The following is a 22744-nucleotide window of genomic DNA, read 5'->3' as shown; positions in this document are numbered from 1 at the left end:
TGGACAACTACCCATATGCTTGCTTGTATAGAATTAAGATCACACAAAATCACCAAGTGGTATTATATAAAGTCATGTGACTAATACCATGAGATTACAAAACCATTGATCCCTCATTCAATATTGGGTACTAACTTTTTTAATAATTAAATATAGCTCCTTAATATTAAATTAACTATTTTTCCTATGTGAAGCCCCACATAAAATATTTACCAATATTGCATACAACATATCGACACTAAAAATTGTCCAATGCCTGCAAGGAAATTTTTACCAATCTTCTATTCAACAAATTAAATAATTTTATTATTTAATTAGGTTAACACCTTTTGTCCAATTCAAAATTTATTTTCCCTCTTTCTCTTCTAATTAAATAATTTTAATTATTTAGTTATCCTAACCTTTCTTCTAAGTCTTTAATTAAGTAATTTTATATTATTTAATTAAATTTACTTTATCTATTTTCCTCTTTAATCAAACAATTTTAATTGTTTAATAATTCCATGTGACCTTTCTTCTATGATTAAATAATTATTTACCTAATTGTTAATTTCTCCATGATTAAATAAATGTGTATTTATTTAATTATCTCTATGAGGGTGAAAATATTTTATTTTATATTTTTGCGAAATTGCTACCAAGGGGTAGCACCCATTTCATTGATCACAAGAAAGAAAGAAAAAAATACATTCAACAGAAAGCAAACAGAGTCTTGATAGCCTCTATCACCTCTTAAGACCTTCTCAATTTCTCACAAGGGAACATGTCCCACTAACACTCATCATATACTCATATGTCTCCATCCTACTCAGACCATCTCTCAAAGATATTATAGTATCATGCATATCCTTGTTCTCCAAAATGTCCTCTATTACAAAGGCATCAGCCACTTGACCCTAGAAGGCTTCAGCCTTGAGCCTCATTGAAGGTGGGGAGAAACCATCCTTTTGATGGCCCTCTCCATAGCCTCATGGTCCCTTGTGATACGAGCCAAGATATACACGAAGCTTTCCAAGAGTTCAATATTTTGGACATGCCCATGGGAAAGGCGAGCATCACCCAACACCTTCTTCACTACCTCCTCAACCTCGTCCCCATCCAAAATGAAGATCTCTTTCAACTGTGCATCCATCAATGCCTGTCTGCAATCACACTCACATTCCGGAATCAAAAAAATTTCAAGATCAGACGACCCCAACCCCGACCCCTCCATCTCTATTCACTGCTCAATGAATGTATGTAGCCTCGACTTTATAGATGGGATGAAAGCACTTGCTATGTGGGGATTCATATATGTCTAATAATCCTTATAAGGTTGGCACAAAGGTCCAAAAAATCCCATGAAAATATTTGCTTGATTCACCTCTACACCACATATCTGCGTCCTCATCATACAGGCACTATGAAAAGTACGTCGTCATTGGAGATTAAGGCTAGTCCAGGTCATTATATCATCTGAGATAATTGCCTCAATATCCTGATGGATGGGATAATTAGAGATAAAGTCTTCATCCTTATTAGCCTCACGAAAGATTTGTTTTAATGAGAAGTCCATTCCTTCTAGCATTACTCATATGTCATTAACCCACATCCTAGATATCCAACTAAGAGCATCTCCAGAAACTACAGTTTAGGTTACATTCAGGGAATCGCCCTCAATATCAATACTAAGGAGACACATTCTTAAGTCGTCAAGAAGGGTTGCATATTTGACATTATTATTGGAGTCATCAGGAAGCTTAGGTAGGGGTCACATGGGAGGGGCTTAAGCTCTATTTTTAAGGAAGAGGCGGTCCCATGAAGATTTTTTTGGGGCTACAGGATTATTTGGAATCTGCTCCTAAGAAATAGAAGCTCCTACTTTTAGGATTTCATTTTTAAGCAGGTGAAAATGGGGTGGGGCTAGAAATTGCCCCACCAACTTAGGAATTGTATTTGCCACTTGGCAATCAGAAAAGAGTTGAGATGAGTTTGACCAAACATTTTAAAGGGAAAATAGAAAAAACAAATTATTTCATTTTTCATTGCTGCTCATGGGACCACAAGCTTCCTTCAATTAGGGGCTTAAATTTTTAAGCAGAACTGTGCTACACATTTCATGAGACCACCCACTTTAAAAAAATTCCTAAAAAATCTCTACAGCACCCGCTCTATTTTTTAGGAAGCCCCCCTCCATGGGACCCTAGCCTTAATCAATCCTCCCCATAAGAAATCACCAGTATCACTTCTCACAATGAAACCTAATCCAAATGGGATAGGGTTCCCCTAGAAGCACCGTCAAAGTTCAATTTTAGATGTTCCTTTCGTGGGAGTATCCATTTTTCTATGTTCCAATCTTTATCATTGCCATCGACCTCCACCTTTGGGGGTATTAAATGGGGCCAGGACATAGACATATGATCATCTCAACCTATGAATCATCCCACCTTCCTATTTAACACCTTCATGTTGATATGTTTGCATATTCTAATCTCAATTCTATTGATTAGAGAAAGAAGGAGGAACACTTTATTGTTGAACTCCCTATCATTTCTCTCATGCTAGATATGCCATATCACCATGGCTAGAACTGCATGCCAAAACCCACTCCACACCAAACCTCTATTTAAAATTAGCCATCCCTTGAAAATATCCTTCAAAGAGTATGGTAAAGGGTTTGGCAATGAGGCATTGTACAAAAATATGATCAGCATCCTCCTCATTCTTTTCACATAATGGGCACCTAAAATCTCCCATAAATCCTATCTTCATCAGTCAATTCCTTGTGAGAAATTTTTTCTAAATAGCAAGCCATGTGAAAGCGCTCGCTTTGGGAAGAATATGTGTATTCTAGTATAGATCTTGCCATTCACATGATTCAACCTCTTGTACACCCAATTCATAACTTAACTTAGGGGACTAATTACCTGATTTAGTAGCACACCAGATAATCTTATCATCTATTCTCCCCAAAATAATGTCTCTTGTTTAGCTCTGATACTAACGCTTATCTACAAGCATTGGAAATCATAGCAAAGTCTTTCCACACCACCCAACCATCAACATATGATGCAATGTAGTCAGCAACTAAGACTCTATAATCCCTTACGGTAGCTTCCATGGTCTTTGTCATATCCGGTAGCTCCATTAGTGGTTTGCAACTATTTCATGAGTCAAACCAAACCCTACAACCTTCTTCCCATTACCAATTTTCCAAGAGATGTGATCTGTAATTAGATCCCAGTATTTCAGCATGAAGTTCCAAACTGTTGATTCGTTCGGTGGGTTGGCAATAGAGATAATTCTTTCTCTCAAATAATTATTCAAATATTTCTTATTTAGCACCTAGCTCCAAAGCGCCTCTGATTCTAAGTACATCCTTCAAATCAATTTAGCCGGGCTAGCACCTTGTTTTGAATCAAAATATCCCTCACTCCAGCCTCGCTGGATTATTTCAGCTACTTCACAACATCCCAAGCAACAAGTGGGATACAATGTTTATTTTTTGCTCCAGCCCACATAAATTTCCTCTGTAGACATGCCATCTCTTGTGAATATTGTTTAGTTATCTCCATTGTTGAGAGAAGAGAAATTGGGATTGAAAACAAAACAGATTTTATCATGGTTATTTGTCCCATAAGTGTAACCCACAATCCCTTGCAATTTTTTGTTTTCTTCCCAAGTTTTTCTATGGTGTCCTTCCATAGTTTGTTCCTCACCGTACCATTGAAAAAGGGGACCCCCAAATATGTTGAGGTAATTTTACTAGTATAAAACCTCAGGATATGGCCAATTCTCCTCTATACTCTCGGTCCAGTGTTGAAGAAAAGAATGTTGGATTTATCTTTATTAATTTTCTATCCTATGGCGAAATAATACCCTTCCAAAAGGTCCTTTATTTTTTATGGCTTCCCTATTTGTTTCTTGGCCATACATTAATGTATCATCTGCAAAAAATTGGTGTGAAAAAGGCCTCATATTTGGTATATCCTTTATACCAATCCATAGTCCATGTTGCACCATAACTTTGATCCTACGACTTAAAGGATTTTACAATTAAAATGAAAAGGAAGGGGGACAAGGGATCCCCCTTCCTTAGCCCTCTGGTCCCACAAAATAATCTGCATGTAATTTTGTTGATCACAATTGAGTATCAAGGGGAAGAAATACATCCCCAAACCCAATTTATCCATTTATTAGAAAAACCATACTTTTTCAAAACAAGTAACAAAAATATCCACTATACACAATCATATGCTTTTTTAACATCAATTTTCAAAATAATACCCTTGTGATTATCCTTTTTTATCGAGTACAGAATTAAAACAACCCCTGCCCTTGAACCAGATGCTGAACAACTGCCATCAAACTCCATACCCGAAAGTTCATTGGCTCTTTGTGACTGATGAGCTAAAGCTATGACCCCATTGTCAGACAAAATCATATAGTTGCCAAAATCACATTCTTGATACAAAGTTTGTGCTTTAGGATCATCCGTTGGGAAAACAGTAAATTTAGATTTTGGTTCTGGTTGCAAAATAACTTGTCTTTTCCCAATAGGAATGGTGGCTTGGGACCAATCCATCTTAATTTCACCACCTAGGTCCTTGCAAAAGGTCCTACTAAGTAGCATGCCATAACTTGTTGGAATAATAGCTACTAAAATAGTCAACTTAACACGTTTATCAGGATGTACAGCAAGAGTCACTTGTGCATCTTTAATCTATCCTACAAGAGGAATTTGTTTGGAATCCATGGAATAGCATCTTCCAAAGGTTTTTGTTAAAGATAACCCTAAGGCCTTAGCTATAGCGGATGGCATAATATTATCTGAGGCACCAGAATCAATAATATAGTTATTCAATCTATGTCCATTTATGAACAGAGACACATAAAAAGGGTCAAGTTTAGGCTCAAAAATAGGTATCATTTCATCAGTTTGATTACCAACAATATCAGATGAAGTTTCAGGACTGACTGGACGTGTTGACTCTTGGTATTGTGGCATTGAGGCAAGATTAACTGACTGCTGAGTTGTCCCAACTTGTGCAAAAGCATTGTTCCCTTTAACAAATTTAACAAGCCTATCAAGTTCTTTAGGGTTCAATTTCAGATATTCTGTTGGTGAGATTTGAATTCTAGAGGATTTACAAAATTCTATTATATCAAAAGGACTGACTATGTCTACAGGCTTTAACAATGGAATTTATTGTACCTATAAATCATTGTTGTGAGAACGAGAGAAGATTTCTTTGCCTTTGAAACTTCTAGCTAAGGATGAAGAAGCCTCTTGAGACTTAATATTGTGCTGGTTTTTGGTTAATACTGCACATAAAGGATCTTTTGAGGTAACCAAAATGTCGCCTCCTCTTTCTGAATCTGACTCATACTATAGGAAGTGTATTTCAAAGTTGCCAGGCTGCCCTAAAGATTCTTCTTCGCTTACTTCCCTCAGCATCTCCTTTGAACCCATCAATTATGTATAGTGTACCATTTCAGGACAAGAGTTTCCATCATGATCGTCAGTAAGATGAAAGATACACATATTAGCTTTTGGTGGAGGTGCCTCAATGGCTAACCTCTGTTGTACAGGAGGTAATTGTGGTACTCTTACTCCAGTTCCAGTTGATTGATTTGGAAATCTTCTAGGAACATCTTGATAGGGCTAAGAATATGTCATATTAGACTTAGGCAATTGTCTCTTAAGTGTTATGATATCATTCATCAACCTTCGAATCATAGGATCTGATGTAGTAGTTGATGTTGAGGCTTGTGCAGTAGAGGTCTGAACCTCTCTTTTCCATTTCCCTACTGTAATTAAATCATCCTCCAATTCAATTGCTAAGGTCTTAGCAGCTTCTAAGTTTTGTACTCTCTGCCTACGGATCAAGAAACTTATTTCGAAGGGCATTGAGTTCATAAAGAAACACTTCAAATTATCACCAGAGGGTCTTTGATTAACAGGGATTTTATGAACTATCTTGTTAAATTTAGCCACAAAATCTCTCATAGTTTCAAGAATCTCTTTTTTAAGCTGCGCTAATTGAGCCAAAAGAAAATGCTCATCCTCAGCTAACTTGAACCTGGCTTCAAATTTTGTCTTAATATCTTGCCAGTTCATAATATCACCATTCGGTAAATGGTAGAACCAATCTGCAGCTGCATCAGTTAATGTTTGAACAAAAAGTCTGATAGCTACATCCTCATGTTGAATTGCTAATACACCACATGTCACATGAAAAGAATTCAAATGCTCACTAGTTGTGACTTTTCCATCTCCACTAAATTTAGGCAGGTGATCTCACGAGTCTTTTGGTAGAGGGTTTAAATTAGCTCCTAAAGCAAGTGGTCCTACAGTTGATCCCCAAGGATTATTCACAGCCATTGCTAAGATAATGTTTAAAGGCTTAGCGTTGAAAACCGTAAGAAGGGAAACACCATGCAACGTCAGGGCATGACAAGTAGAGGATACGAGTATATGAGAAAAAGAACTAGGAGTTCTACTCCTCGCTCTTCTTTGTGGCGTAAAGGAAGTAGAAAAACTCAAATTCTGCAATTCTTAAAAAACTGAATCAATAACTCCTTCACAACTTTGGGACCTCGTATATCTTCTAGACTCCAGTCTATTTACAAAATATATCTTTAATATTTCACCAGAATGAATTCTAAAGCTAATCACAAGATAGCCCTATACATCTCATGATTTTATTTCTGATCTCTTATTCGACTCCCCAGCAGAGTCGCCAAAAATCTGTTAGTTAACAGATTTGCCTTTTATACATTGTATTCTTTAAATCTCTGTATGCCCATTAATTAAAAGACAAAGCAACTAACAGTTGGATAATTATAGAAATAATTATCCTCTGCATATGGGTACAACTCCCCAACAAAGAATGATTTTCAATCAGCTCTAAATTTACAGTAATTTTGTTTGCATACTTTTTACCCGAAAGTACTAAAAGGCAGATCAATATTCATTTGTCAGCACACAATGAATATACTCTTAATTAATAACACAAATTATATTATGAAGCTCACAGACTTCAATCATTTATTTTTCAGAGAAAAACGCATTCTATGTGCATTCACATATAATGAGAAGAAAAGTAACAAATTCCCGATTCAAACTAAATCCACACAGAGATTATCATCCAAATCTATTAAACTCACATATTTAATACTATAGAATCTGTAACAATTTTATTCATAAAAAAATTGTTCTTTTCTTTCCCAAAATATCATGAAAAACAGATTTTATCTCTTGCGTTCCTTTCCCCCAAAAATCTTTCGGACCATTTCAGAGTCATTTTCATCCCTTATATAGCCACAAAAGGGCTTACAATAAAAGCGGGAAACATGAAAAAACTAACTTTTCCGCCCCATCAAGTTCATCAAAATTATCAAATGAAACTGTCTTTTCAAATTACTAGAAAACAGAGCCTATTGTCTAGAAAACATGAAACAGATTTAAGAAACAGATTCCTTCTTTCAATTAGAATACACCGTAAAGAAGTGTTGGATAATAGTATTATGTGGAAGCCCCACATGTGCTATACGCTGTCTCCACACCTCCTTTTCCTTGTGAACCTGCACAACCTTATCGGAGTGGCTATCCAAATGTCCAATGCATAGGAAAAGAAGTGACTCAATTTTAGCGATAATAGTTAGGTCATCTAAGACCAAGCCTTTAGCCTCCTTCACATAGTTAATCTTTTTCTCAAAAGATTTCATTATTGCTTCAACCATTTCTAGTGTCCCATCACTTTTTAGGCACTTAATTCCAATGCATAGGAGCTCATTTCGCATGGAGGTTGTTAACTCTGCAAGTTGGTCTGCCAATTTCGTGAATTCTTCATATGCCTATTTTATTAGAGAATTCCTCCATTCAATGTTCTTTTGGCAGACATACAAGATGCTATCATCTAGTCCTGGCACTGGTTTCTCAACTGGGAATTTCATAACTCCGTAAGTCTGTACTTCTCGCATCTGTGCAGCCCTTGTTGCCCATTCCACCTCTTCATTTTTCGAATTACTTATTTCTGTCTCTAATTCTTTCATTACCTGTATTGCCCCATTATAGACTTTACTCAGGTTCACAAAATACTCAGCTCCAGATTTCTGCATCTACTCCAACCACTCCATTACGATCTCTGTTATCAGTCTACATTTTTGTATTTGTTCCAAGGTTTTTTGATTGGCTGGGGACTTTGGATCAAATGATGTAGGCAGTTGTGACAAGGGTTGAGGATTCGGGCTATTTATTGCCTCAATGTACTCTGCCATTCTGCACATCATCTCCTTCATTTGACGTTTGTCCCTTTCATCTTTCCAAGTCCTTGTGATAATCTTCTTAGTTGAAGCTTTGAGATGAAGGACGTCTGTGGCATGAGTAGCAGTCCCTATGTTCACCTTTTCAATGGCAAAATCCCGAATTGTAGGATTTTCTATCTTAGCATCTATAAATGGATGTGCAATTTTTGCCACCCAGTTTCCACTGTCAACGTCAAAATCAATTTTTGACAGTCTTTGATTTCTTGGCTTTGGGAGTCTTTCCCAAGCACTTACTCACCATATCCTCTATCGGAATGGAGGCAAGGACTATATTTCTCTTCTTACTACCAAGCATATTATCCAACCAGACTGGGCCTGTGGAAGCTGGAGTCTTTCCAGATTCAATTTCTACATCTTTTTCATCTCTTATTATTATGGTAGAGTCCACCTGAAAGGTTTCCTGTTCTTGTTGGTTGGTGTCCTCATCATCTAGATTTTGTTGCTCTAAACCTGGATTGTTTTGAATGGCATCCATTTCAAGATCAACCACTACTGTGTCTAGAGATGAGGGTTTTCTTTTACTCCTGGCTTTAGAGCGGGTAATCTAACAAGAGTCAGTTGCCCTTTGCTTTGTAATGCCTTGCTTTTCTGCTCACCTTTATCCTTTTTGTGAGAATGACCTGCATCACAAGATTGAATAAATGTATTAGAAACCAGTCTCTTAGAGGATGAAGTTGAACCCCTCAGTTGACTTTTTCTCAATCTGTGTTGCTTAAGCCATTTCTCTATTCTTAGTATGACCATGAGGGTTCTAGTCTAAATATCTTCCTCCTCATTTTTCTCCCAATTTATCTCTGAGATTACCTATGGCTTCTTGTCTTCAACAAACTGTGAATCAATTAAATCTTTTCCATTATCCATAATATGAGTAGTGTCCATTTCCAGGCCATACTCTCTTACTTGTTGCACAGTGAATCTTAGGTGGGCTCTTCTTCGGACCTCATACTCATCCTCACAGTCTACCCAAAAGTCTTCTAGATTTGGCATATGCTGAAAATGTTTCCTAATTGTAAGATGAGCCATTGCAAAGTCTTTAATATCAAAGTTAATGCGAGGAACATACAGTTTGAAATTGAACTGTTTGAACTGTAGTTCAAGGTTCAAGGCATCTGAAACACTATTGCAAGTGTAATATGTTAGTTCAATAGGGAAAGAAACCCCTATTTGATGCTTTTCTCTGTATTTCTTTTCTATATAGGCAAGCTGCCTACTTACTTCCATTAGCACCTATCTATCGAAGACATACCTCAACAATTTGCAGGGTTCTCCTTTAAAGCCACTAACCCTCAGATAAGTGAATCTAGAAAACTGAATGTAGAAACAGCTGTAGGTACTTATAAATTGCATAGCTTCCTCGGTCAATCTTTTATGCATGTCTCCTCTCAATTCAAATACTATCCTACCCAAAAAAATATTTTGAACTTTATAATAATTTTCTGCTACCCTGTGTTGCTATAAATGTGGATAGTACTCATAAATTCTCATATCATCCTGCCAAATTTCATGGAATAAACCTGTCCATTGGCGTATACAAGCTAAGCAATTTATAAGATAGGAAGACATATAAAAATTCTTGTTTGCAAAGCAGCTTAAGCCCTCATGCATTCTCTCTGCAATTAACTCGGCCCAATCTATATATCTTTTCTCACCAAAAATAACCTGAACAAAGAAATACATCCAATCTTCCCAGTAATAGGCAATCTGATTTCCCTGCACCCTATGTAAGAGAATGATTATATCCCTTACTTCTTGAATCATGTGATCACGGGTTAATTGGCTTGGCAACCTAGAACCCCCTTTTTGGAATTTCAACAGCCAATTCCTACCAATAACACTTTGGTAATAGGCCTTTTTTTCTGAGAAAAGCCCTTGTGACTTGAAAATCGTCCAGTCCTCATATCGTTCTTTCTCAGGAATTCTCATTACTATGGCAATGGTCTCCCAACTAATTACCAGCAAACTTTTCCCCTTTACATCCCTAATACACCTCCCGACAGGGTCATATCTGCTCATACATTCTAAAACTAATTCTGGACATGATATGGCAGGGGGAAATGCTACGGCTTATATTAACCCACTGTCTAGAATTTTCTGCATTAAAGGGGTCTTGGCAGAATTACGTGTTCTTTCATGAAATTCCTGTAAATTTACTGACGGCAGGAAGGTGTCTTCTATGTTAGGCAGGGAACAAACTAAGCCAGATTTTGGGTCCGGCTGAGGTGGTTTTGGTCTCATCTCTACTCAATAACCAGGAAAAGTGTATAGCAAGGAGAATTGATTGAACTAACTGAAATATTGAACAACACTTTTCAATTTATGCAAATTAACAGGGAAGAAAGAAGAACTTTGAGCTCACCTTTCATGCAAAACTGAAAATTCACACAACGTTGAGAAAAGAAACTACCGCCGCCGCTACTCCCCTACTAACTGATTTGAACAAACAACAAAGGACAATAACTTATTTTCAAAGAAACAAACTTATAACATAACCTGAAATGTTGGCTGCACAACTCTTTATGATTCCTACTTGCATGATTATCCGTGCCAATTGTGCCGAAAGGATTTGACCCTGACACCTTATTAATTCTTGCATACCTTTTCCTTTCATATCTTTTCTCAACATGATTATCTCTAGTACGGATGTCATTATCATTCATTACCTTTGAGGTTCATTATTCAAATCTGAAATATTCCTTTATATGTCGATACTTCATTACTTTGTCTTCAAAATTATCTATCTTTGAACCTTGAACCCTGAACCATTAAAAAGTAGTTCGGAGGTTCAAGTTCAAGACTGCACTAGAGAACAAAACATCTAGTCAAAAAAGGACTAGCACTTTACGAACGCAACTCACAAAGGACTTAATACAACATGTTTGAACCTTGAACCTTGAACCACCTTTTAAAAGGTTCAAAGGTTCAAGTTCAACAACAACTATTACAAAGTCTATTGACTCCCTATTGAACACAAAGTCATTACTTCATAAACCGACTTTGAACTTTGAATTTGAACCACTTTTTGAAAGGTTCAAAGGTTCAAGTTCAAGAAAGACCACAAAACGAAAACTTTCTTTGGATGCGGAAAATTTAAAGGAGCGGACTAACACTATGTAAATGCAATTGAATGATCAATGAAATTGTGGATCGTCAGTGCTAATGAGCAATTGAGTGCAAGTGAATGCAGGAACAGGTGAACGCGGATGAAGGCGAGAACATGGTTCAGGTAGAGTTTCTTTAGCTCATGGAATTTGCTAGAATAGATGGAATATCTCACACACCACTTTAGAATATATGTGTATTTGTTGCAAGATTTAATTTTGTGATTAAATCAAATTCAAATTTGCATAAGTGATTGTGAAATGTTATGTCTTATTTCAAAGCAAGACTTCTCCTTAAATATTAGGTTATACGTTCTTTATGTGCAGATGTGTGTAACTAGATGAAATATTGTACTTATGTGTTCACTTTTGTATTTTGATAATAGTATATATATATATATATATATGAGTTTGAATATCGATTCAATCATATACATGTATATATGTATATATCTAATTATCATGAAAATGAAATTACTTTACTTCATGAATTTTGTTAATCATTTGATATTATGTATATATATACATTTACATAATCAATTGATAATATATATATATATATATATATATATATATATATATATATTATGGTGGTGGACTTATTTTATAGCATGTTAATAATGACTAAGCATATCGCATAGTGGAAGTCAATGATATAACCAACTATCCCATGTAGCATTTTAACTGACAAAGGAGTGGGAGTCGATTTAAAACATCGACTACCCCACGTAACCTTATTTATAGCAGAAGGAAGTCGATGGTGTATCGAATCTGCAATGATACTAGTCAACTTGGCATATTAACATAGAGAATTAGAAACTTTTTACATTTTTAACAGTGTTAATATCGAACTCATGCAAACAAATAGACACTTAGTGGTTGAATAGAAAATGGACTGCAGGCTGATCAGGAATTGTTAGACATGGTGAAAACTGTTGGAGTAAACATTGCTAGCCATGCTAACTATTCCACGTGCCAACAGGGTAGTAATTAGGACGTTGTATGGAAGGGAGTCAGTATTACTACCGACTACCCACTCAAATCTCCACCTTCACATTTGCCATATAACATGGCATGGACAAATAGTAACGTGGGTAACCAGCCCACATGAAATCACCAATAATTATGAACTTGAAACGGTATGTGCAATTCGTATTGCCACGTGCAAGCTTTATAACAGAGTTTGAAATTCATTAAGACTATTATATAACAATAACAATTAGAGGTGTTGAATATAAACTCAGATAACAATCCACCACTCTGAGAGATTGGCCCAAAAATAGGAAGAAATATAAATTGGATTAGTATATATATAGACTGTTGATTTTGGATAGAGGAGAGGAGAAATTTGCAGAGAATAGTAAAGATAGAACAAAGTATAGAGAATAGAATATAGAGTAGTGAATAGAAAAGAGAGGTGAGAGAATAGACAGGAGAGAACTCAAAGTGATAGAATAGCATAGAGGAGGAAGAGCATTGGAAATCTAGACATATTACGATCATACTGGGAGAAGATTATCATTGATCATATCATATTTGGTTCGAATTTCAGAGGTAGTCTCTTAATCGAGCAATAATTTGTTTTTATTATTAGAGAATAAGAATGGAATTATCTTGAGATTTGATTTTTTTAGATCTTTGGTGAAGAAAAAAGTTCTATTTCTTAAAAGTTTATTGCTTTAGAAGTCACAATGATTATATGAAATTTTGTATGAAAAAGTCATATAGGTATGTACAATTAGAATTATCATTTTAGATCATGGAAAACATCTGATAGTATCAAATACAAGAAAGAAGTAGATAGACAAAAACATGTGGAAAGATAGAGAACTTATGCATTCTAAACTTAGGAATTTTAAACCATGAGATGTATGATTACGCTATTTGGATTTTATGAGAAAAGATAAAAGAATGTGTACTCATAATTTCTATTTCTAGATTTTACTTTTGTCTATATGCAAAGTATGCATACATATGTTACGCCTTCTTATTTTTTTTAATTCTAATTATGTTTTATTTGAAAAGATAGAAGTGAAAGAATGTTTTCTTATTAAATGTAAATGATTGTAAATGAAAGATTGATTCTTCTTTAGCTATTAAGTGAAAGATTGTCTTCTTTAAATACCTTACAAATAATAGGAAAGCTATATGTGTTTGTGTTTGTGGGATAGTTACCTTCTAGGACAGGTGCCAAATGTGGAATTATAGAGAATAGTTTTCTTTTCCAAACTATATTTTATTGCTATGCATGGAATTATACTCGGCCGAGTAACTTATTGACCATTGAAATAGATGGGTTTATTTATGCTCTCTACCATATCCTTGATTGATCTTGCTTGTTTCTTAATGGAATTAGAAAATAGAAAATGCATGTATCATTCTAGGCATGCACCAGATTCCATCTTGTCCATCAAATTCTTTTGCTAAGTAATTCGTGCAGGGTCGGGTATTCTTGATTGACCAGAAATTCCAGGGAAGTGTAAGCTTCAAGGTTGGGTGGAAAAAGAACCTGAATCTTATTCTCGTCTTCATTCTAAAGATTGCATTGAAGATAGCTTGGATTGCAGATCAAAGGACACATCTCATCCTTTACTTTATATTTTTCTTATTATTTGGAACTTAAGGCATTAGAAAGGCCTAAGTATTGTATGTAGAAATGATTGAGATACTAATACATTTTCCTATTGAATAAAGAATCTTTATCTCTTTTTAGAAATCTCATGTATGTTATGATATCAATGGAATGATCATTTTGAGCTAAAAATGGAATAATGGAAGAAAATAGACTTATAAAGGAATTATGAGTTTATATAAGAATAAACAGTATTTCATTATATTATTGAATTTAGAACGTTTTACGTCTTTACAACATCGGATTCTTCGACATATTAATAGCACTAGAATTATCATAGTATATGAAAGTAGGCTCATCATAGATAACTCTGATATCCTTCAACATTTGCCTCATCCAAACTACCTAAGTGGAGTTACTAGCAGTAGCAATGTACTCAGCTTCAGCAGCAGATAAGGACACTGAATCTTGTTTCTTACTAGCCCATAAAACTAGTTTCTTACCCGAAAAGAATGCTCCACCAATAGTTCTCTTCCGGTCATCAACATCACCAGCCCAATTAGCATCAGTGTAAGCACATAGCATGAAATCATCATTCCTCGGATACCACAAACCATAATCCTCAGTTCCCTTCAGGTATCTGAATATCCTTTTAACAACAGTGACATGACTCTCTTTCGGATAATCTTGATATCTAGCAGCCATGCACACAATATGCATAATGTCCAATCTAATCTGAGTAAGATATAGCAATCCACCAACCATAGATCTGTACAAGCTCTAATTAGCTTTCAGAGATTCATCATTCTTAGACAATTTACAACCAGTCACCATAGGAGTTCCGACCGGTTTGGATTCATCTAACCCAAACTTCTTTAGCAATTCCTTCACATACTTATTTTTTGATATAAATATACCTTTTATAGTCTGTGAAATCTGCAAACCTAAGAAAAATTTCATCTCACCAGTCATAGACATTTCAAATTTTTTTTGTATATCACTGGAAAACTGCATGCTCAAGTCATCATCTCCTCCAAAGACAATATCGTCAACAAAGACCTCAACAATTAAGATGTTATCATTCTCAATCTTAAAATACAGATTACTATTAGCAACACCTTTACTAAATCCCAATTTCAACAAATACTTATCTAGTCTAGCCTACCAAGCTCCAGGGGCTTGCTTTAATCCATAAAGAGCTTTCTTCAATTTACATACCATGTATCCATCATCTGATAATGAAAATCCATCAGGTTGCTCAATGTAGACTTCTTCCTCAAGATCACCATTCAAAAAGGCAGATTTGACATCCATCTGATATACCTTGAAATCTTTATAAGAAGCATATGCAATCAACAATCTAATAGCTTCAAGTCTAGCCAGCGAAGAAAAACTCTCCTCATAATCAATTACTTCTTTCTGAGAATATCCTTTGTAAACCAGTCTAGCTTTATTTCTGACAACTTCACCGGCTTCATTCAATTTGTTCCTGAATAACCATTTAGTACCAATAACATTCGTATCCTTAGGTCTAGGCACAAGTTCCCAAGTATTATTTTTTCAATCTGATCTAATTCTTTTTCTATAGCTCTCATCCAATTTTCATCTTTGCAAACTTCAACAACATCTTTAGGTTCAACTTTAGAGATCAAACATACTTCTTCAGCAACTAACCTTCTTCTAGTCATCACATCTTTATTCTTATCACTAATAATATGATTTTCAAAATGATTCAATCTTACATACCTCAGAGTCTTCTAATTATTTTGGTTTTCAGGTTCCTATACCTCTTCACTAGAAGTAGCAACATCCGGGTTAACTGTCTCTACTGGATCAGTCTGCTTAGGTTTTTTAGTCTAAACAGGGGCTAAAACAACATGCTATCCATCATCACATCCACATGGTCTGATCTATTTTCCAAGGTTCTCATCCACATTCACATTTGCACTTTCTACTATCTTTCTCAATCTTTTGTTTTAGCACCGGTATGATTTCCTCTTTGTAGAATATCCCAAGAAAATTCCTTCATCACTTCTAACATCAAACTTTCCTATATCCTCATCTCTCTTGATATATCATTTGCTACCAAATACTCTGAAGTGTCTCACAGTAGGAACATGAACAAACCAAATCTCATAAGGGGTCTTACCAGAACTCTATTGAATGTGTAAACAACAGTGCTAATAGCTTTTCTCCAGTAGATCTTCAAAACATTCCCTTCAATCAGCATACTCCTTGCAGCATCCAAGATAGTTTTGTTCTTCCTTTCAACAACTCCATTCTACTAAGGGGTTCTAGGAGCAGATAATTTTCTTCTCATCCCATGCTTCTCACAAAATGAATTGAACTCATTGGAACAGAATTCTCCACCTCTGTGAGATCTCAAACATTTCACCTTCAATTCAGACTTAGTCTCCATCTTTTCTTTGAATATCTTGAACTTGTCCAATGCTTTTGATTTCTCCTTCAAAAAGACAACCCACATCATCCTGGAATAATCATAAATTAGTAGCATAAAATATCTATCACCCTGCACACTTCTAACATCTGTAGGTCCACATAGGTGAGTATGCACAAGAGCTAGCAATCCATCAGATGTATACTGCTTGTTCTTCAAAGAGATCCTTGTTTGCTTAGCCAACTGACATTCCTTACATACCAGATTACCAGGCTTAACAATCTTAGCCAGATCTCTAATAGCTTGTGTAGAACAAATCTTAATCATTGAATCAAAGTTCACATGACGCATTCTCCTATGCCACAACCAACTCTCATCAATTTGATAAATCAAAGAACTTTTCTCACCGGCATTCAAATGAAAAATGTTACCTTCAGTCTTAGTTTCAAATGCAATCTCTATATCGGAGGCATTTATGATTTTACATTTTCCATTCTTGAATTGTAGATCATAACATTTATCAACCATCTATTCAACACTCAAAAGATTATGCTTGAAACCTTCAACATACAAGACAACATTAGTGTTATGCTTACCATCAAAATAAATAGAGCCTCTATCATGGATTACATAGGCTTTGTCAGCTCCAAATCTTACTATTCCGCCATCATACCTTTCCATACTCACAAATTTTCTTTTATCACCAGTCATATGATGTGAACAACCATTGTCAATCACCTTTCATCTTTCTCTTTAACTTTAGAAACTAAAGCTTTCTCCTCAATAGTACAGCTTGTGGAATCAATAGATACCAGTCTATCTTTTTTAATGGCAATAAACACAACTTCATCTCCTTATGATTCTTCATCAGCTCCTTTAGGAAATCTCCTAGCAATCAATGCTTCAAGCTCATCCAGCTCTCTTCTCTCTCTTGGGTAAAAGCACAATGTTGTGTCACACTTTTATAAAGGCACCGGCCAACAGAACTAAAACTGTTTAACTTTGACAGTAGAAAAGCGAAATTTCTAAATTGAATTTTGAAATGATGTAAACTGACCAAATGTAGAAATATTAATGAAATTTATGTATTATTTTTTATTTTTTTTAGGAAAAAAATTGGTTTTTTTTTAATAATATCAAAGATTTTTCATTGCTGAAAAATGTTGAAAATCGGCATCACACAAGAAAATGAAAATGGACTTATTTTTTTCTGATTTTTTTTTCCAAGTAGAGAACATGTATATGCAGTGTTAAATATTTTATTTTTTTTAAAATTTGATGTATCTTTTTCTCTTTATAATATTTTGACGTCCTACATATCTAAATTTGACAGTTTTGGTTGGTGCCACTTCTTGACTAGTAAATTTATAATTAACCAAAAAAAATATACCATTTTCGAGAAGATTCTCTCATCTTGTGAATAATTATTTTTTAATTTTTTTTAAATTTTATTTAATATTTATTTTTTATTTTGTAATTAGCCTCTTTTTTTACTTTAAAAAGCTACTTGCAATGTTTAATTAGTAAAAAATATTCAAAATTATCAAAATAGTAAAAAACTTATATGACGGGAATCGTGACTTCGAGATCTACAAAAAAGGGTATTTTTTTATTTTCTTTTTAAACTTCAAATTGATGAAAAATTAGCTAGAAGTTGAATCTAGCAAAAATGCACAAAAAGTGACCTTTTTGGTGCCACATGGCAAGCCAACTCGGCCTGATCGGCCGAACACTTGGGCGCCAAACCTTGGCCCCTACCCGACAAGGGGAAAAAATGATTTTTTTATTTTTTTTGTTTTATTTGCAAAGTCAACTGCTAGGTTATCAGGCTGAATTTGACGACCATTTGGACGTATTGTTGATGATTTTTACAAGGTATTTTTTATTCAATTCAAAAAAATTTGATGTTAAATTTAATTTATTAATATTTTAATATTTAAATTACGTGTATAATTTGAGTTTTACGCATTTTTCATTTAAATACTATTTGAAATTTTGTCTATTTGGTTGTTTGTTTCTCCTTTCTAGTTTAATTAGGCTCACATATTTATTCCATTTTGGGGTTAATTAGCTTGTTTGAAGTGTTTTGTGTCTTTGGAATGCTTTGTGTTTAGATAGAACCCTTAAGATGATAACAAAAGCATTTGAACTCCCCTCATCTTCCATTGGTCGTTGGGTGTAAAAGAAATTGTTATCATCTTCTTTTTAGGTAGAAGGGTCTGCCCTCCTGAGAAGCCCATAAGGTCGGTGAGAGGGGAATGACCCAAGTGGTACATTCTTCTACCCTCTATATAAATTAATACATTAGGTGAAAGTTCCGACGCCTTGGTGATGTGTATCTACATTGACGGTACTCCCTAGTATCTGCACTATGTGTACACACTTTTGTGTAGAACGAGGAGTGGGTTCTTGAATGAGCTATCACCACATGGGTAGACACCAAGTTTCATAGAAGTTCCCCCACTAAACACCTTAGATTAGTGGCCGACCCTTTTTTTGTCCGAACATCACAGTAGCTTCAGTGCAAGGGGATAGATAGTTTTCCCCCCAAGAAACTCACCATAAGGCTCCCATGGGATGAGACAAAAATCCTTAGCTTATCATAAGCTACTTGTATCTTTCCAAGGAGAGAGTGATAGGGTCATCCTTCTAGTCCTGGAGGCCCCTAATTGTCCACTCATGAAAAAGGCAAAATTAGTGAATACACCCCTCAAGGTGTCCCTACACTTGAGCTGATGGAAATTCCAGGTTGTGGGCTGAAGTTACCGCCATGAGAACATTGACCTTAGGATAAGAAAGTGTTTGATGTGTTTTTTATTGTGTTTAAAGACCTATGGAAATTGGGTTGAATTTGGCCTATGAACATACACATTGGTCACATTAGTTTTTATATTATCACTATTTGTAATGATCATTGTGTCTTCTTGTTTGCGATGTTTGAAATGGCTTAGTATGTGTGTGTATATGTATGTATACATGTATGGGTATGTGTATGGATGTGTATGTGTATGTGTATGTATGGGTATATCTATGGATGTGTATGTATGTATACGTGTGTGTGTGTGTATGGGTGTGTGTATGTGTATGTGTGTGCATGTGTGAATGTGTGTATGTGTATGTGTGTGTGTGTATGTGTGTATGTGTATATTATGTGTGTGTATGTATGTGTGTGTTGGTGTAATTATTTATTCATGTTGGATATAATTAAACTTTACTTAAGTTTACTTAGGTACATGCATATCATAGTAGTTTGCATATGAGACACTTTATAGGGAGATGTGCTACATTGGGAGTGTGCATGTAGGAGAATTTCCACCTTTTATTGTGTTGATTAGTATTTTCATCTTGATAGAATACAGTTTATTCCTATCATCTATTTTGTCTCTTTATTGTACTATTCATTGAGCTCTTGATCTTGGCAAAATCTCACATGGTATCAGAGCCTAAAGGGCTTCATTGATCAATCTTTTTTTTGGAGAGCTTTTGGAGGCTTCAATTTCGGATGTGGGGAGCTGCTTTTTTGGGGGGGTGTCGTATAGCGATTTGGACATCATGGTTGAGTCTGGGAGGTCGTTTCCATTAAAAATGAGTATAAACTTGGCCATATTTGGTGAAAATTGCATTTTGGGATTTGGAGAGAAAAATTTATCCTATACGGATAGTACGGCATAGATTTATTAAAAAAATTAAATTAATTTTTTTTGTGAAATATATTTTATTTCAATATATCTTTAAAATTTCTCAATTTTGTAATATTGAAAAGGTTTTTATTAAAAATTGAGTGTAAAAGTATTTTTTTTAAATTAAAAAAAACAAATATTATTATTTTTTTGGGGAGGGGGTTATATCACCCCACCCCCCACCATATTGTCTCGTCCACTATAGGGCCTTTGTCCACTACCATGTTGCAGACTTCATACCAACCGTGTCGATCATCGTTGTCTATTTGTCAACCGCTGCTTCTTTTTCCTTTGTGCCATTGTGACTCCCCGCTCCAGCTCTCTGTATTCTCTGGCATAGGCCCCATACTCCGTTTTTCGGCACCCACCAACTAGTCGACCAGCCTGTGGCCCCCACTAATCCTCTTCTCCCTCCGCTATCGCGACCATTTCCTGGGCCCCGCTCATCTTGCGAAGTACCCTCCACTATCGCCATTTGTCATTCACTGTTTTCCCGGTAGCCTCTGGTGACCCATGACCACCTTCCCATTGTCAGTTCTCCTTCTGGCGACCTCAGATTGTCAAGCCATTTGGCCACATGGGTAGCTAAGTCACCTATCCGAACACATCACTCTGATCAATCAGCACACAGTAGACACCATGCAACATTATTTGATTGAACCACATAGTGTGTGTTCTATCGCCTCAACAATCTAGCCAACGTACGGCTTGTTGACGTCATCCTACCACATCATTGTCCTATGACACATGTGAGTTTCTCACTTGTCCACGTCATCATGTTTGTACAGTATGGACGACACGCGGGATGGAGGTGAATTTTTTTTACGGCTAGATGGGTGTCAAACTTAAGCCTGTCATTCATTGACATCAGCATTGGGTCAATGGTATTTTGAAATTTTTTGACCCCCTCTTCAGTGGGCTTTTTCAATTTTGCAATCAAACTTTGGAGGGCCATAACTTTCTCGTTTTTGCTCCTTTTTTAGTGCAATTTTTTTTTATTTGGGCTAATTTTTTGTGCTCTTCATAGTGGTAGAGGAATTTTCTTATTTTGGTGGATAGATGTTTCTCAATTTGTAATTTTTCATGACTATACCTATCTAATCCTCAATTTTGCAACTTCAGAGGCTTCGTTTGGGGTCATACAACCTCCTTTTCAGGTGCCATTTTTTTTTTAAAGTGCATAATATTTTGTCTAATTTCATAATATGCCATTAGTTTGCAGTGATTTTGAGTGTAAATTAATACTTTTAGTATTTGGTTATTTTTTGCCTATTTGGTACTTTATTTTGCTTGGATCCCAGTTTAGATCACTTGCAGTATTTGTTGGAGTCTCTTATACCCTATTTAAGGCAATTGTAAAGTTGAAATCAGAAGTCCACCTTGCCTTGTTTAGCCGGTGGCCCATTATACACGCACTAACTATAAAGTGCCAAATAATCTATTTGGGGGGGCGGGGGGGTTTCTTGATTGAGTAATTTGGAGGGGTGTCTTGTGTGATTGTGCCTCTCTCTATCTTATATTTTTTCATTTTGGTGCTATGGGTTCTCCTAAATTTCCACTTTTAACTCCTCATAATTATGCATCATGGAAGATTAAGGCATGGAGTAAACTAATGGAAAAAGGACTCATTCATTAAGTAAATGGAACAATAACAACACCACTTGATCCTAAGTCTTATATGGATCACTAAAAACTCTATGGCACTTGGAACTCTTAGAAAGTATGTATCAGATGACCTCATTTTTCACATTGAGAAGTGTACTACAATTAAAGAGGCTTGGGATATTTATGACAAATTGTATGGCCAAGTTGATGAGATTAATGGCTACAAGCTTGATAGTGAACTCACAACATTGGATCCCGACGATTGTGATACAATCCAAGATTATGTCATAAAAGCGAATGAGATAAGAGAAAAGCTAAAGGATTATGGCATTGACAAAGAGGATGCTCAATTGGTTTACAACTTGTTGGACAAGCTTATATCAAAGTATGCAACCTTTGTATCTATTTTTCATACCCATAGGTTAGCTCAATGTTCCTCTTACACTTCTCCCTCATTTGATGCATTCATAGAGATGTTGATACTTGAGCAATCTAAGTTGACCAAGATGGGGATTCTCAAATCTTCAAAGTCATAAGCTTTGGTGGCTAATAAAGGGAATCAAAGCAATCTAGGAAAAGGCAAGAGCCAAAAGAAACCTAAGTCTAAACCACAACAAGATGGAGCACAATCTTCCTCTCCACAACAAGGTGATTCTACATCCTCACCTAAGAGAAAATCTAAGGACAGTCTTTTTTGTGCATATTGCAAGAAGTCGGGACACGATGAACATCATTGTTACAAGAAGGATATTGATGAGTTGAAGCATCTTCTTGAGAAGAACAAAATCAATTTGACTTCTAGGATGTCTACATCAGCTTCTTCTTCCAAGGATAAAGATAAAGAAAAGGATCACTCTTTTGGGACAGATAAAGGAAAGGGACAAGCTCTTTGTGCTACTACAAGTCATGTTTCAGGGAGATGGCTTCTAGATTCAAGGGCTTCTCATCATATGGGATCTTCGCAGTCTATGTTCTCTTCATTTGAGCCTTGCACCATGCCACAGATTTTGATGGGCAATCATACATACAGATGTGATTGAGAAAGGATCTATTGCTATTGGGGATAACTCCTTCAATGATG

This window comes from Cryptomeria japonica, chromosome 6 (assembly GCF_030272615.1).
Source record: "Cryptomeria japonica chromosome 6, Sugi_1.0, whole genome shotgun sequence".
Taxonomy (NCBI): Eukaryota; Viridiplantae; Streptophyta; class Pinopsida; order Cupressales; family Cupressaceae; genus Cryptomeria; species Cryptomeria japonica.
Note: the sequence above shows the minus strand (reverse complement) of the source record.